The sequence below is a fragment of the Suricata suricatta genome, chromosome 4 (assembly GCF_006229205.1).
Source record: "Suricata suricatta isolate VVHF042 chromosome 4, meerkat_22Aug2017_6uvM2_HiC, whole genome shotgun sequence".
NCBI lineage: Eukaryota > Metazoa > Chordata > Mammalia > Carnivora > Herpestidae > Suricata > Suricata suricatta.
This window is the reverse complement of record NC_043703.1, coordinates 22,957,681-22,974,594: the sequence shown is the minus strand read 5'-3', so window position 1 is coordinate 22,974,594 and position 16,914 is coordinate 22,957,681. Positions and strand designations below refer to the sequence as shown.

Genomic DNA, 16,914 nt, shown 5'->3' with positions numbered 1-16,914 from the left:
AGGGATTATCCTAAGCAGGCTCTGCACTGTCAACATGGTGAAAGCAAGAGTTTGATGCTTAACCAACTGAGCCACCCAGGTACCCCACCATCACTATTTTAAAGATAAGTCTGAATGTTTAATGCCAATTTTGTTGTTATCATTACAAATATATAAGTTAATGGAATAATAAATGCATACATATTTTTGCATCATATATCATGAATTACTGTAAGACTTTTTCAAGAATTTATAGATATGCTTATTAATTAAAAATTCAGCATTTTTCCATTGCAATTTAAAAATATTTTCTATATTTTCACATTGACTTAAAATGTATTTTTCCAGGAAAAAATAAGGCAAAACCTTTTTAAAAACTAATCTTAAAAATTATATGCTTTTCTACGTAAATTTTAAGTTTTTCATGATTTTCCACATCCACAGTTTCTTTTTATTACCAATATTGTTGTAACAAAGTTTACAGGAGCATAGTTAGTGATACAAGAATGAATCCCTGAGGAAAACATGATTCAATTTCATGCTTGAATGTTTAACAACTAACTTTCTAAATAAGGAGAGGTTTAAAATGACTCAAATGTTAAAAAAAAATGACTCAAATGTTTAAAAAAATTATATCTTAAAGGGAGAGGTAAGATGAAAAGGAAACGTCTTCCCCTTAATCATTTTTTGCAATATTAATGTGATATAGTTATTTTCTTAAAACTTACTTCCTCTGAAATATATCTCAACAAGTGTTTTCAAAAACAGTGAATACAGGAAACAATAGACTATATAATGTCATATCTTCCAAACTCAATTTACATACTTGCTCCTTTCTGTTTACATGTTGTTTTCATTGCCACCTACTTTTCTCCTCTCTCCTCTCTAGCATTAATATCCCAGCAATATTAATCTTCTGAAGGATTACTAAAGTACAAACTCAGAAATTGGGGGGTAAAAGCAATATTGTGTAAGAAAGGGCTTGTGAATGTTTAGGGCAATGATTTGCCATGTATAAGATTGTTTAAAGGGGTGCCAGGGTGGCTTGGTTGATTGAGTTTCCAACTTTTGATTTAAGCTCAGGTCAAGGTTCCAGGGTGGTGGGTTTTGAGCCTCACATCAGGCTCTATGCCTGCTTCAGATTCTCCATCTCCTTCTCCCCCTGCTCCTTCCCTGCTCCTGTACTCGCTCGCTCTCTCTCTCTCTCTCTCTCTCTCTCTCTCTCTCTGTTCCAATTTAAAAATAAATAAATAGAAATAAAGATGGTTAAATAAACCATCCAAGCCAGATAGTGATGCATAAATGATCATAATACCAATTTTAAATTTGAATGTGTAAAATCGTTTTCTCTCTTTAAAGAGTGAGTAGTCAGTTAATCATTAGGGGAAACTTTTAAGGAGTTTATGTTAAACATTTTCTTGATGTTTTGTGTAATTTATTTTCCTATTATAATAATATTGCAGAGAGTGAAAATGATAAAGGTGATTGTTTTTTACTTTTCCCATTGGAAGGAAATTAGGATAAACTTAACAAATTTGGGGAATATTAGTTATTTCTATTTCATACAAAGGCTTTGTCACGTAATACTAAAGTGATTGTGCCTTGAAATTAATTCATTTATTTATGAAATAATTATAAGAGGAACTTCTTACAATTGTAATATTACAGCTTCTCAAAGTAGATCTCTTAGAAAACTTGTGAATTCTGCAGGACAATTTGTAAACCCACTTTACTGATTAGGAAATGGAGGCAAAAATATGTAATTGAATTATTCATGGCCACACATTTAGTGACTTTTAGGAAAAAAAAACTTGTCCATTGTCATCTAAGGACCCAGGTTGCATTCATTCATTAAGTAATCTAATTAATTTTATCTCAAAATTAATAATTTTCTTATTAATTTACTCTTTTCTTGTACTTTAGCATTTTGATAATATCTTCCACATAGTATTTTCTAAAGATTAAATAAGAATCAAAGTACTAGGTGTTAAATGCTTGTAAGAGTTCCTGGCACACAATAAATGAATATGTACATACAATATTACATTATTAATTATATTAGGTTACTATTTCATCTAATGAATTGATATATTTATTGTTCTTAGTTTACAATGATATATTTCACATAGAAATAATAAACCACAGATCTACTAAAAAACATTCATTTCAGACAGCTTTATGGAGGATTTGTGTTTAGATAAGCTTTGAGAGACAATCTTTTTTTTGGTAGGAAATATTGCTTAAATAAAAGTGCAGAAATAATTATGAACTTAGGCTGCATATCATAACTTAGTTTAGTCAAATAAAAATACAAGCAAAGCTGACTCATCTCTTTCAAATCACTTAAAAGACAATTGGTCAAATGTAAGGGTTTTTATTTTTAAATTACTGGCTTTAATTTTATGATTCACGCACAACCCTTTGTCAATATCAGTACTTAGGTTTTGCAGACTTTGTAATTCTGTTATCTTTAATAATTATGGATGGGACTCATTTTCAACAAATGTAGTGTTTGGGGGTATATTTTATAGATTTTCTTTGAATTTTCAAGTAAATTATGATAAATAAATATAAAAATGGCATTTTAGATTTACCCATGCATTTAATGGAAACACAGTAATTTTTCTTGTCTAAGTATAATCATAGTTTGTTTATATTCCTAAGTGGCAAAATAAAATATAGAATAATATGCAATTAAACAAATGTAGTTAAAATAAAACGGGTCCCATAGGAAATTATATTATTTAGAAATTTTCCTTGAAAAATCTATTTTAAACAATAAGAAAATCAACTGTGAAGCAGCTCTATTTTGTTATGTATCTTCTATTTCATTTTCCTATACTTTTTTTTTTCTGTTGAACTGTATTTGCCTTTTGTTGACTTTTAGTCTCTTTCCAATTGCTTGAGAGCTGGAATAATTTTTGTAGCATGTTCCATTTCTTGGTATGATTTTGCACAGTAAAACTGTTGGAACACTGGCAAAATTGTCTTCCTCTTAAAGCTGAAAACTGTCACCTAAAATTGACATCTAGGCAAGATTTTATGAGTGCTCTTAGCACCGGGAAAATTAAAAAAAAAAAAGGATTCATAATAATATGATAAATTTCTCAATATAAGCTCTGAATTCAGGACATTTTACTCAGAATATTTTTCCTATCAAAAATAGTTATTTTAAATAGTAAGTTTGAATGACAATTATACTTGAGTTTGTCCTTTGAACCACACTCACAGTTTTGGCTTTTACAGTCTTAGCTATGACATCAACTTGGTAGTATGAGTTTTCCTCTGTTGAGACTATCAGGCAAAATTAAGAGAAAAAAACTAAAAACAACTAAAATTTTACTCAAAGGGGATTTGTGATTATATGTGGCTTTGCAGAATTGTACATGTGAATAGGTAAATACTAACTGCATGCATATGTATATAATTTTTCAGTTATTGATAAATGTTATTACTACTCTGTATGTTGAAAAAAAGAATGTTTATTGTTTTAAATCCAAATACACTAATAACTTTCAAAAAATATTTTAATAATCAGATCAGAATCTGTTCACTTTTCACTTTCTACTATCAGAGACTACATTTATTATCTTTGGGCACATCTAATATATTTGAATTGAAAATAATTGATGTGAAAATATTTATTTTATGGTATTTATAACTATTTTAAAGTCATATATATTCATTTTACAGTTAAAATAAATGTAAAAAATTGTATACATGTAATTTTAAATTTAATGACTCAAAATTTTTTCTTTCAATGATTTATTTAAATTCATCTTAATTAACATATAGTATAGTAATGATTTCAGGAGTAGAACTCTGTGATTCATCACTTACATTTAATACCAAGTGCTCATACCAATAAGCGCCCTACTTAATGTCCATTACCCATTTAGCCTATTTTCCCACCCCCCCTCCAGAAAACCTTAGTTTGTTCGCTATAGTTAAGATCTATGATAATTTGCCTCCTATGTTTTTATCTTATTTTTCCTACCCTTCTCCTATGTTCATCTGTTCTTTTTATTAAATTCCTCATATGAATGAAATCATATTGTCTATCTCTGGCTTATTTCATTTAGAATAATATAATCTAGTTCCAACCAATTTGTTGCAAATGGCAAGATTTCTTTCTTTTTCATTGACATGTAGTATTCCATTGTGTGTGTATATATCGCTTCTTCTTTATCCTTTCATCAGTCAATGGGCATTTGGGCTATTTCTATAATTTGGCTATTGTTCATAGCACTGCTATAAACATTGAGGTTCATGTCCCCCTTTAAATTAATATTTTTGTATTCTTTGAGTAAATATTTAGTAGTGCAGTTGCTGGGTTGTAAGGTAGTTCTATTTTTAACTTTTTGAGGGACCTCCAAATTATTTTCCAGAGTGGTTGCACCAGTTTGCATTCCTACCAACAGTGTTAAAGTGTTCACCATTCTCCACATCCTTGCCAATATCTTTTGTTTACTGAGTTGTTAATTGTTAGCCATTCTGACTGGTATGGAGTGATATCTCAATATGGTTTTGATTTTTATTTCTCAGATGATAAGTGATGTTGAGCCTGTTAGCATTTTGAATGTCTTCTTTGGAAAAGTATCCATTCATATACTTCTTCACTGGGTTATTTGTTTTGGAGGGTTTGAATTTGATAAATTCTTTATAGATTTTTAATACTAAAACTTTATCTGATATGTCATTTGCAAATATCTTCTCCCATTCTGTTGGTTGCTTTTTAGTTTTGCTGATTGTTTTCTTCACTGTGCAAAAGCTTTTTATTTTGATGAGGTCTTAATAGTTCATTTTTGCTTTTGTTTCCCCAGCTTTTGGAGATCTGTCTTAGTAAAAAGTTGCTGCAGCCAAGGTAAAAAAATTTTTTTTGATAGATTTCTATAAAATTTTGGTGGGTTCCTGTCTCACATTTAGGTCTTTTATCCCTTTTGAACATATATTTGTGTATGGTGTATGAAAGTGGTCCAATTTCATTCTTCAGCATGCCATTGTCCAGTTTTTCAGCAACATTTGCTGAAAAGACTGTCTTCTTTCCACTGGATATTCCTTCTTGCTTTGTTGAAGATTAGTTGGACATATATTTGTGGGTCCACTTCTGTGTTATATATTCTGTACCATTGATCTATGCCTCTGTTCTTGTGTAAGTACCATAATGTCTTGATGATTACAACTTTGTAATACAGTTTGATGTCCTCCTGAACTGCGATGCCTCCAGCTTTGGGTTTTTTTTTTTTTTTTCTTCTATTCTGGTTTTTTTCTGGTTCTATGCAGATTTTAGAACTGTTTGTTCTAGCGCTGTGAAGAATGCTGGTGTTGTTTTGATAGAGATTGCATTGAATATGTAGTTTGCTTTCAGTATTATCATCATTTTAACAATATTTGTTCTTCCAATCCAGGAGCATGGGATGTTTTTCCATTATTTGTGTTTTCTTCAATTTTTTTTCATAAGCTGTCTGTATTTTTCAGCATAGATCTTTTACTTCTTTGGTTAGGTTTATTCTTAGATATCTTATGGTTTTAGTGCAGTTATAAATGGCATTGATTCTTTGATTTCTCTCCACTACTACGTTATTGGTGTATAGAAATGCAACTGATTTCTTTATGTTAATTTTATATCCTGTGACTGAATTCATGTATCAGTTCTAGCAGTTATTTTGGTTTGAGTCTTTCGGGTTTTTTACATAAAATATCATGCTGTTGGTGAAGCATGAAAGTCTGACTTCTTCCTTTCCAATATTTATGCTATTTATTTATTATCTGATGGCTGAGGCTAGGACTGTGTTGCATAACAGTGGACATCCCTGTTGTGTTCCTGATCTTAGGGGGGAAGATCTCAGTTTTTTCCCATTGAGGATGGTATTAGCTATGTGTCTTTTGTATATGACCTTTATGGCAGTGAGGTATGTTCCATTTATCCCTACTTTCTTAATGATTTTTATCTAGAGAGGATCCTGTATTTTGTCAAAAGCTGTGTCTGCATCTATTGAGAGGATCATATGGTTCTTTTCCTTTCTTTTATTAATACAGTATATCATATTGATTAATTTGTGAATATTGAACCAGCCTTGCAGCCCAGGAATGAATCCCACTTGATCATGGTGAATAATACTTACAATGTACCATTGAATTTGATTTTTAGTATCTTGTTGAGAATTTTTGCATCTAGAATCATCAGTGATATTGGTGTATAATTCCCCTTTTAAGTAAGGTCTTTGTCTTATTTTGGAATAAAGGAAATGCTGGCTTCATAAGATTAATTTGGGAGTTTTCCTTCAATTTCTAATTTTGGAACAGTTTGAGAAAAATATGTATTAACTCTTCTCTAAATGTCTGGTAGAATTCCCCTGAGAAGCCATCTGACCAAGGAATCTTGTTTATTGGGAGATTTTTGATCATTTATTCAATGTCTTTGCTAGTATGCGTCCTTTAAAATTTTCTATTTCTTTTTGTTTCATTTTGGTAGTGCATGAGTTTCTAGCAGTTTGTCTGTTTCTTCCATATTGCCCAGTTTGTTGGCATATAATCTTTCATAATATTTTCTTATAATTGTTTGTATTTCGGTGGTGTTGTTTGTGATCTCTTCTCTTTCATTTGTGATTTTATCTATTTGAGTTCTCTCTTTTCTTTTTGAAGTCTGGCTAAGGGTTTGTCAATTTTGTTCATGTGTCCAAAGAACCAGAATTTAGTTTAATTAATCTATTTATTCTACTATTGAAATATAGACATACTCCTTAACATAGTTTGAGACTTGTTGAGCTGTAGATATACTCCTTAATATAGTTTCAAATTTTAATATATAATTTATGTGTTAAATGTTTTGACTAATTTACTATAATTGTATGTATCAAATTATGTATCTTAAAGAGAATACAATGCAATTTGCCTATATACTGATCACAATTGTCAATTCAATGATTATTGTGTAAATTATAGAAAAATTCCAAGTTGCTTTCACTAAAATAGAAGAAGTTTGACTCTATTTCACTAAAATAGAATAAGTTTGATTCATTGTGATGGCAATGCTGGTTGAATGAGATTTTACAAAGTTGAGTCCCTGAGCCAAAGCTTGATTGGACAACATGACTAACGAAATCAAGTGAAATGAACAGAATCAGAATAGAGTCCTTTCCCATTAAGAATATACCAAAAGGAAAGAGCCAATCTGTCTCCACATCAAAATTGTTACACTATGACAGAAAAATAGACCACAAAATCCAAAGATCACACAGTAGAATTTTATTAGTAGGCAGAAAAAGGATATCTATGAATATTAAAGGGATACCACACTTAAGAGGGCTTACATGGAGGGGATGCTCTTTTTGTACTTTCAGTGCTGTGTACTGTCTTAGTGAATAACATATATTAATGAATAGATACAGAAACAGTAAGAACCAAGAAAAAATCCTCAGTAATTCCACTAATATTGTTTAAGAAAATCTAAGAATGCAATAATATGTAATATACATATATACACACATATATACACACATATATATGTATGTATGTGTCTATATATATATATATATATATATATATACATATTTTTTCTTTTAATCTAAAAAAAAGAAAATAGAGCAGAGGTAAAACTTTCCAGAAGCATAATAGAAATAATTAATTTAGTAAGGTGTTAGTATTTAAGATAAATCTACAAAACAGCAAGAATGACACATGCAAAATAAAATAAACATATAAGAAAAACATAAAATCAATATAAATAGCATCTATGAGTTGATATAAATGAATAACACTTTTATAAGAATATTTTAAAATATGTATGAGTAAATAAAAAAATATCTGGTGTTTTTGTTTTTCATTTTTGTATCTAGTTTTTCAAGCAAATAGCAATTGAGAACATTCAGAGTTCCAAGTATGATAGGGAACAGGCAAAGAATATAGCCCTTGCCTTATATAACTTCTCTCAACTGAGTAGCTTCCTTTTTTTAAATTGAAGCATAATTAGCTTATAATATTATATTATTGTCAGGTGTATGGCAAAGTTATTCGATATCTATATATGTTTTGAAATAATCATCACAATAAGTCTAGTTAACATCCATTACCACACATAGATACAATAATGTTTTCGTTTCCAAATGTAAAGATTAAGTCCTCTAAAATAAAAGTAAGCTTATAATAAATAAAGTAAACTATTATAATTTTAATATATATCTCATTTTGTGCATGTGTGTGTGTGTGTGTGTTCTGTGTTCTGGAGGACTCAATAAAATTACACAATAGCAAAAAGAAAGAAGGGGAAATATTTTTAAATAAAAGTAAGAAAATTAACATTACTAAAGGTTATATCAGGTTATGAAACTATAGTAACTATAACACTCTTGTACTCATATGTGAACAAAGAAACAAGTTATAATACAATAAATACTGCAGAAACTGGTCATCTGTTTAAATGCTATTGTATCTAGGAGTACTACATTGATGATCTTGGAAAATCCCTCTTACTCTTTCTACCTTACCTTGTCTTATTTTACCTCACAGTTTTAATTACCAATTTTTGTTACATATCTTGTGTAAGTGTTTTATTCTCAATGACTTTGAAGATAATATACATTCCATGATAACAAACTTTTCTTTCACTCTTCCATCAAGTGGGTCTACAAGAATACCTGGCTTGGTAAATATGTGATGATGGAGTGTCTTGCACATGTACACGTGGTAAAAAAAAAAAAAAAGGCATCCTGGAATAATAGGGAAGCAGAGATTATTTACACAATAGTAATGATATACTTTTGCAAAGGTATGCATAAATTCGAACAAAACTAGTTTTGCAAAGTAAATCAATTCAAATAACGGATATAATGAAAACTTTGATAACAAAATGATCAAATTGTTTAATAGTTTAATTTACCTATGAAACTTGGAGAAATTTCAAATCCTATAAAATAAAATAAATTATTCAGGAAAAGCCAATAAAGTATAATTCATTGTCCTTTTTGTGTCTTTAACGTATAAATTAATTTAGATTATGTTTTCATACTAGCAGATGCTGAATATTGGATATCTGCATAATATGTGTTTCTCTATCTAGAATTGTCCCTGCAAAATGTAGTCTTCTCTTAGTAATAATCAAATGATAATATTAACTCCAACAATAATGATCATGGTTTTCTTTTAAGTAGAGTTGCTTATAAAGTATTTAACAACTCTGGGATTTTTATATTGTTGTCAAGGAACTGATAATCAAAAAATGTTATTTGGTAACTTAAGTCCCCATGGTTACTTGGAAGCAAATATGGACGGGTGATCCACTGATCACAATGAAGAAGTAATATTTTGAAGAACTAGACCATTCATCATATATATGATCAAGGGGTATTTCATCATCCCACACAATCATGGCCATATTTAGAAGCATGGTCTTATTATTACTCTTGTCCAATTAAGTGAATACAAATTAGGCACAGCCTGTGTAATTGAAAAGATTCAGTTCCTTGTGAGAGTAAACACACACATGTAGGCACATACATTGTCAGTTTCTCTAATTCTTTTTAGTCATGTTCTGTCCAGATCTTTTGCCTGGAAACTCAGCCTTGTAGCTTTATGCCTGGAGTCAGCTAATCTCTTCAGGAAAAAAGCCACTGCAGAATGTCAACTCATCTTTCTGTGATGCCACTTTTTCCAGAATTTTGTCCCATTAAATTCACATTGCTTCCGTGGTTATCTGATGTATATGTATATAATGAATTTAGGCTTAAATATATTTAAATATATTGAGGCCAGTGAAGTTTAAGGCAAATATAAGCATTACCAATCAGAATTTCATAAATTTAAATGTAAATTTTTCTAAGTTCTTCAGGCATTTTCTTCTAAAAGGCACTTTACAAAACTGAGAGCATCCTATGTATGTCCCTGAAAATGTATTTCAACTTACTTTTAGCAAAGACAACATGGCCATACAGTTTCTATACATGAGCAATTTAATATCCATTATACAAAATGTTGTAAAATACTTTTTAAAAATTATTTATGACATTCTATATAAATGTGAAGGCACTTCACGTATCTTTTGCATGACCCAAGCTGGAAAGACTGTGTTAACAAGTATATTAATTAAATTAGGAAATTATTGAAACATTATTCATTATCCTTCCTTCTCTTTAATGACAAAAGAGTACTAGAACATTAAACAAACATTTCACTCAAAATGCTTAATGATCTTCCTTATCTTTTTTTATCTCTGCCAAACAGACCAACAAAATTTGAAGGAAAGACAGATATTTAATGATATTCTATGAAAAATTCCCCTAAGGTTACTCTTAAAAACAATATAGATAGCTTCTAAATATCACAATGCACTTCTATAAATAGCCTTTAGAAGACAAAATTTTTGTTTAGTGTAAATTAAATTGATGTATAAGTTTAAATGTGTGTATTATAATTGAGAACAGTAGGACCAACATACTGTTCAATAGTATAGAACTTAGAAATACATTTTTGGCTGATATAGTCTGTGAAATGGATATATGTATATATATCTTCATCCTGCTGGAGATAAAAGAGTGCTACTTTTTTGGATAGAACTTTTAAAATATATACATTAACTACTAGATAAGAGACCCTAAAAGAAACACGTGGGCAAAGTAGATGTAGCAAAACCAAAAACAAACCAGACATCACCTTGATATGCTCAACTTCAAATTTCTGGGTTGTTTTAAATAGTTGAGCAATCCTAAGGTCCTCATTTTCCAGATCTGTGACATCAACAGTATTAAAAACTAAATTACTTAATGGAAACTGTAGTAAAGTTCCTATTTAATATCAACAAGAATTTATGGGTTGCTTTGCTATGCATTTTAAAGCAAACTAAAGTTGAAAATAACACTTTCAGAAAAAATATGTCCTATTGTTTTGAAAGTCCAAGACATCTGGCTGTCTATTTATGTCTTGTTAAAATGATGTTTATGTTAAGAAGAAAATATATAGACAGTAACTTAAATAGTTCAAAATCCACACTTTTCATGGTAAAATATGAGTACTTTAATTTGATTTAAAAAATTGTCTTTATGCCAATGCTATTTAAAGAAGTCAAGTGATTATGCTTAGCACATTTCAAAAGGTAGTTTATAAAATAAAGTTTATTTTTTACTGTGATCTAATTTGATTCAAAGTAAATGCATTTATATTTTGAGGCATGAAGTCCAATCTTTGATCTTTAAGGGAGTTTCATTCCCTGTGTTCTTTCAGCTACTGTTTATTTATTGAATTTCTAATCTCAGTAAAACATCATTTAGCAGAAAGCACATGAATAAGAATATGCAAAAGAAAGTTTAATGCCTATTATTTCCACTTATGTTGATTTTGTGTTATATAAAAATTTTAATGAAATTTCTTAATTATACAAAAATTAAAAAAATATAACCTAGCATATATTTCAAATACTAAGGCAATAGAAAGCCATTTCTTTATAAAGAGCATAAAGTTGCTGCTCATTATAACCTGAAGTAATTAGGTACTCAAATATATTTATAGTACACTAAGTATCAATTCTTACCTAATAAAAGCAAAGATTCCTAACAGTGTGACAATTAGGGAAAATAATTTAAGAATAAATTTGATAAATATAAGACTACATTCATTTATTTTAAGTTAGACTTGTTCAAATTATTTCCTGAAATCTAGATAAATATTATATTTCTTTAGAAAATAAAAAGCCATATATATGTTGTGCTTTAGTGTGTAATTCACTTGTACAGCCATTAAACCCTACTAACCCTACTTAGGATTCAGTGTCTCCTCTTTTTGCCCTTCTCCCGTTTGCACTCTGTCTCTCTCTATCTCTAAAAATACATAAACATTTAAAAGAATTATAAAAAAAAATAAAGCCCTTGATTGAATCTGGTATACAATTAAGGTTGCAAAATAGTGTCCCCAGAGCTGTGACACATTGGGAACATTCAAGTATCCATAATGCTACTACTATTCTGAGCAAAATATCCTTAGTAGAAAAAGCCTCTCATACTCTTTCTCTATTCAATATCCTACCTGGTTATTCTTCCTCTATCTTAGAAAAAGGCAAAAAATTTCTTTTTTTTTTTAAAGAGGATTCTTTTTTTTTAAATGTTTTATTTATTTTTGATACAGAGAGAGACAGAGCATGAGAGGGGGAGGGGCAGACAGAGAAGGAGACATAGAACTAGAACCAGGCTCTGAACTGTCTGCACAGAGCGCTACACGGGGCTCTAAATCACAAACGTGAGATCTGACCTGAGCCCAAGTCGGAGGCCTAACCGACTGAGCCACCCAGGCACCCTACGGCAAAAACTTTCATCATATCAATGAAACAAACTATCATTGATCCAATCTTCTTTTATATTTCATTTCTTCTAGCTAAGATGTAATTATAACAGAAAAAGAGATTAGCAATTCTTCTAAAACTATTATCTATGCCAATGTCCACTGGTATAAACAAATGATCTTAGCATATAGCCTCAGATTAACATTACTGCATTCTCCTTATACTTTATTAAAATTGGTATATTCAGTGGGAAAAATGGAAGTATTTCCTTTGAAAATTATTAAGGTAAAATAAGGACAGCAGACAGCTCTGTCAGTATATTTGTTTTAAAACAAACTTTTCATGTAGACTCAAATAATTCTAGATAATTTGTATACCTTTAATAAAGACTTTTTTCATTTGCAAAGTACTCTTAAAATTTCTATTAGATTTATTTAATATATATTTATCCAAAGCTTTAAATAGCTTTTCTGTCCAACTTTTTTCTCTCTAGCTCTATGTATGTTATTTTTTAACTTGAGGATAGGAAGTTTCTTAAAAATTGAGAAAAAATTTTCCCCTTGAGCAAATTTAATAACCTGTTAATAATTTGTATAAATTGTATAGGTGTGTGTGTATGTGTGTGTGTGTGTGTGTGTGTGTGTGTGTGTGTGTGTTAGGGCATTCTAAAGATTTGTTTTCCAAAGCATAAATATATTCATTTAGACAAGAAACTCAAAGACTGTGATAGATGATCAATAGGAGAGAGAGAGAGAGAGAGAGAGAGAGAGAGAGAGAACTACAGATAGCTGTAACTGCACATGTAGATGTGTATGTATATGGAGACGTAGATGGACTTACAGGTATTTAAGGTGGGAGGCACCAAAAAAGTGGAAAAGTCTCTTGGTGATTTTTTGTAGAAAATTTTTTGTGTCTTAGTTCCTTCATTCTTTAATACCTAGCTTTTTTCCATGCATAAGAAAAATATTCCACTTTTATAACTCTGGTGTAAGAAATAACTTTCCTTAACAATCTTTGGGATTAAAAATGTATATGTAGAATATTATATAGAAAAAGTGTTATGTAAAACATTTAACTTAAAAAACTAACCATTAAGCCTAACAGACCAAATTACAAAATGCAATCAAATGTAATAATTTCATAATAACACACATTTTTTGGTTATTGGGCATGACTTTAAATGGAATTAACATGCACTGTCCCATATATTTTAGTAATAAATGCATTGGCCAATAAAATAAATAAGTTATATATAATATGTAATTATATTATATAATATATAATTTATATTATATATTATATAACTACTTATGTATTTCTATATTATAATTATCTCTACTAAAATAAATACTAATTTTTTCATACATCTTCTAACTTCATGTAAAATATGCTTCTCTGGAAGGTGGGGGGCTGAACTGTTCTCACTCACTGGAAGATTCAAATACCTTCTTTTACTTCAAGGAGGAAAAATTAAAGTGAATAGAATAGGAAGCTTGACACTGAAACTGAGAGACAGGAATCTCTAAAGTTGAGAAATTTAGGTGGCATGTTGTCTCTATGCATTAACTTCAGAATAATCCAGCCTACATAACGGTACTTATAGCAGAAAGTGTGCTTCCACAAAAGAAAAGGTATGCTAGAAAATAAAGACTTCTTAGAGGAATAATTTTATTTTCTATTTTAAATGAGGAAGCTAGATCATCAAACTACTTCTAGGTATATATTTAAGCAACTATGAACCGCATTAATTGAAAATAATATTCTATAACCTATAATCTCAAGTGAATTTTATCCATCACAAAACTCATTTCACAAGGACACAAAAACACATAAACATGCATATACACAAACAAACATCTCTGCTAAAATCCAATCCATCAGGTGACTGTTCATATCACATGGGAAGATACATATAAGCACAAATAGAAACAAAATCCTAAGGAATATGGAATATTATTGAGAGATGGAAAAATCTCATATTGAGGAGTACAAACTATAATTTATTTATTAACAAATAATGTATAAATATTAGTTTCTAAAGGTTTTAAAAATATTATTTGAGCCTGCCTTGGCAGCACATGTAGTAAAAATATTATTTGGAAGTATGTCATCATATTCAAAGTTTAAGGTCCTAAAGATTAATATAAGGTTAAATAAAGATCTAATATAGTAAAATGTGACTTATAATCATTGAATTAAAAAATAGAGAGTTAATTCATCTTTCAAAAAGCATACATATGCTCATAAAACACAATTTTAAAAAGTACTAACTTAATATAATTACATCTATCTGGATAAATTTGCTTAGTGACTTTATCTTGTTTACTCATCAGACGTTTATTATTACGTAGAAAATATTATTTTCTTGAGGGAAAACTATGCCTGCTTTTAATTATAATTAATCAAACCTAACTGAAAATTATAAGCAAATCTAACTTTAAAAAATCTAAGTATTACTATAATTATTATTTAGGTGCTGTATTTCACAAATCTTTTCTTTACATTACAGCCTAAAGCAGATGACTTCATAACTATGTCTAAAAAAGAGTAAATTTATTATTATTATTAATGTCAATACATATTTTTGGTTTGTTAGTGTGATTTTTTTTCTTTTGTCAGCTAGTATAGAAATGTTAATAGAACATGTGTGAAGCCACTAATAAATATACAGATTTGTATACAAAATGCTAGTTTCAAGCACTTTTAGTTTTCTATTAATTTTAGAACTGTCTGCAATATTAAATTGAAATGTATTTAGTAAAGCGGTAATTACTATATTGTCAGTTTCATATCCTCTCAATTTCATCATTTGCTTAGAATAAATGACTCTTTATCTAAGAACCATGAATAACATATTTCTCTTTTAAATGGTATGACAATATTTTTGTATTATTTTATTTATCTAAATTTAATTGTTAATATTATAAAGTGTCGGTATATGTTCTACATACCCTATACATATACATTTTTAGGCTAACTCAATATTATCCATAAATAGGATGGGGAAACATGTTGTTGCAGTCATTCTTCTTGTAACCACCATATTTGTTTCAAGGAAAAAAATAACCTTTTCTTTCAGGAAAAAAAAAGGCATATGAAATAGTGCTTTTCTGCTTACCTATTGCCTTTACCATGGTTTATCAATTTCAGCATTATTGACATTTGTTGTGAGGGTTGTTTGTTCCTTGTTGGATTGGCAGCATCCCTGGGCCCTGTCCACTAGATAAAGTCCAACCCCCAGTCATGATAATCAGAAATGTCTCCAGATATTTTGTCTACTCCCTGGGGACACAATGACCCCTTTAACTGGGTAACTCCTTCAGTAAATACAGGACTTTGTTAATAAAAATACTGTAATGCAATTATCCACTGCAATATATTTCCAGATTCTGCACAAATGTAAAATAAAATAAAGCAGAGTGTCAATTTGACAAGCGTGGGAGTCTCATTCTTATCCTCACTTTAAAATATCAAAATAAATGAAAAAAAAATGAAAAGGAGGAAATAGAAAGTGTTTCTTTTTTCTTTCTTGGGGCATTTTTATGAGATTTTATATACTTTCTAAAGTATGTTGTTTTGAGTCTTCTACATTTTCATGTTATATCAATTAGACACAGATTTTTTTTTTAATCCTGAATTGTGACTAAGTTTTCGTTAATTTTGTTTGATAAGTCAGAGTAGCTGATGCTCCCAAATGCATAAGTCATTTTCTGGGTTAGAGTGTCAAAGCCCTTTGGAGTTTTTAAGTATATATATATATTTTAAATATATATATATTTGAGAGAGAGAGAGAATGCATGAACAAGTGGTGGAGAGGGGCAGAGGAAGGGAGAGAGGGAGACTTCTAAGCAGGCTTCATGCTCAGCAGAGAGCCCAAAGTGGGGTTGAAATGAATCATGATCTGAGTGAAATTAGGGGTCAGACGCTCAACCAACATAGCCAGCTAGGAGGCCCAAGAAGTTATTAATGCTTTATCATAATGCATTATTCTCAAATCATTTTATTTTATTTTATTTTTTAATAATACTTTTTATTTATTTTTTATAATAGTTTATTATCAAATTGGTTTCCATATATCACCCAGTGCTTCTCCCCATAAGTGCCTCACCTCCATGACCATCACCCCCTTCCCCCTTCCTCCTCCCTCTTCAGCCCTTGGTTCATTTTCTGTATTCAGTAGTCTCTCATGGTTTGTGTCCCTCTCTCTCCAACTCTCTTTCTCCCTTCCTCTCCCTATGGCCCTCTGTTAGGTTTCTCCTTTTAGACCTATGAGTGCAAACATATGGTATCTGTCCTTCTCTGCTTGACTTATTCCATTTAGCATGACATCCTCAAGGTCCATCTACTTTGCTACAAATGGACAGATTTCATTCTTTCTCATCGCCATATAGTACTCCATTGTGTATATATACCACATCTTCTTGATCCATTCATCAGGTGATGGACATTTAGGCTGTTTCCATGTTTTGACTATTGTAGAAAATGCTGCTATGAACATTAGGGTGCATGTGCTCATAGGCATCGGCATTTCTGTATCCTTTGGTTAAATCCCTAGCAGTGCTATTGCTGGGACATAGGGGAGTTCTACTGATAGTTTTTTGAGGAACCCCCATACTGTTTTCCAGAGTGGCTATATCAGTTTACATTCCCACCAACAGTGTAGGAGGGTC

General features: G+C 30.2%; 1 long non-coding RNA gene across 1 annotated transcript in view; it reads left to right on the top strand.

The window, feature by feature from the left end:
- The window catches only part of LOC115290468, a 66,118-nt gene that overhangs the window by 15,960 nt on the left and 33,244 nt on the right, over positions 1-16,914 (top strand). The window contains exon 3 of the long non-coding RNA XR_003908118.1: positions 4,803-4,843. This is a non-coding gene — a long non-coding RNA (uncharacterized LOC115290468). The remainder of the gene's footprint in view (positions 1-4,802; positions 4,844-16,914) is intronic.